We start from the raw sequence: 1,759 nt of genomic DNA, 5'->3' as shown, positions 1-1,759 counted from the left end.
GAACAATACTCCCAGAATTCACCAATCTGCTCTGAGTGAATTCCTTGGGCAGATTGTCTCCAGAGCCTCCCAGCAAACTTGCCTTTGGAATTTTTACAGCGTCATCTTTAGAAGAGGCTTTTGTTTTTAATATGGTGCATGGATATCAAGAGCTCATGTATTAAGTTAATATCAAACATAACTGAATAATTTGATAAAGAACAGTTTGGACATGCTTGCCAGGTGGCCAGAGTTTGTTCCTCAGAGACATTTGTTCCCAGGACCCTACGCACTGCCAACACAGTGGAGACATAAGAAACCATTTTCTCAGAAGCTACAATTACTGGAGTTAGAAGCATAGAATGAATAATAAGACCAAAGAAAATGATACAGAGGTAGCCCAACAGTGAGTTTGCAAAAGCCAGTGAACCCGGGACGTCAGGAGGACACTTCCTTTGGCCCTAAGGGTCCCTGGATAGCCATCCTGAGTGGGGCCATCGTGTAGGATTTTCATCCATGACGCAGGGCCTCACAACTCAGTGCTTTGCGGTCCCCAACACTAAAGTCATACTTGCATCTAACATGTCACTAACTTACATACAACCAAAACCACACTAACCCCATTATGTTATCCCCCAATTCTTCCAGATCCAAATTTCGACCTGGGACAAAATTATTTTTCACTTATAAATCTACAATACAAGGTGTCTACTTCCAAATACAATGGTAGAACTGTCAAAAAGTAGACATTTCCATTACAAACAGGAGCAATTGGAGGGACAGAAGGGATAACAGGCACCAATCAAGTTAAAACTTCAGCAGGACAATTTACATTAGCTCTCACAGCTTGAAAAGCACCCTCTGCTCTGTGAGACCAACTAGGCAACGGCCATGCCCTCAAGACTCTGGGTGTTGGCCACATACTCTGGGTTCTGGATTGTTGTTAAGGCCTTCGAGTCAGTTCCGACTCATAGAGATCCTGTACAAGTTTTCCAAGGAGCGGCTGGTGAGCTTGAATCACCAACCATGAGGTTCAAACTGACCTTACAGTCCAGTGCAAGAGGTACCTTAGCCCTGAACTTCAGCTCTGCCCTCCAAGTCCACTGGAATAGCAACTCATCTTTGCACAACCCCATTCTCCTACTACATCTGAGTGGTGAACATATCCCCTTTAATCCTACCAGGTTTCCTTGGGCGTGGCAGCCTCACCCCTTCGGATTAGGGGCAGACATCCCATCTTAACGGCAGCCCCATTCTCCAGAATAGAGTTGGTGAAGAAGCTGACTTCTTGAAACTTAGGAACCCCAGCAGTCATGGTTCTCCTGTCATTGCAGCTTCTGTTTACTGGTTCTTTGATCTCTAGAAGAGATCTCTACTCTGCTCAAGCAAGTGTCCCAAAACTTTTCAGCTCTATTAGTTAGTGCCCAGAGGCACCCAACTCTACCAGGAAACCTCCTGCATGAAGGTGCTCTGCTCGATTGCTCCATGGGTTGGTTTTCATGCTGGTGCTGGTCTCTGGTTCTGCTGTTGCAGTTTCTCTGCCACTTTTTCTCAACGTCTATACCATCTCTGGTATTACAGTTCTCCTCACTTCCTTCTGATCCCTTATCAAAACTATCTTTGACATCTTTAATTCCAACAGTCTTTTTTTTTAATGTTTTATTGTGAATTATATGATAGTTTACATGGGAGAACTTTAGTTTTACATTCATTCCATCATATATCATCTCATTGCCATGGTTCAAATCCCCTACATGCATCATCAACCACCCAAAGGATA

This window comes from Chrysochloris asiatica, unplaced genomic scaffold (genome assembly GCF_000296735.1).
Source record: "Chrysochloris asiatica unplaced genomic scaffold, ChrAsi1.0 scaffold00331, whole genome shotgun sequence".
NCBI lineage: Eukaryota > Metazoa > Chordata > Mammalia > Afrosoricida > Chrysochloridae > Chrysochloris > Chrysochloris asiatica.
The sequence above is the reverse complement of the archived record's forward strand: the minus strand, read 5'-3'. Positions refer to the sequence as shown.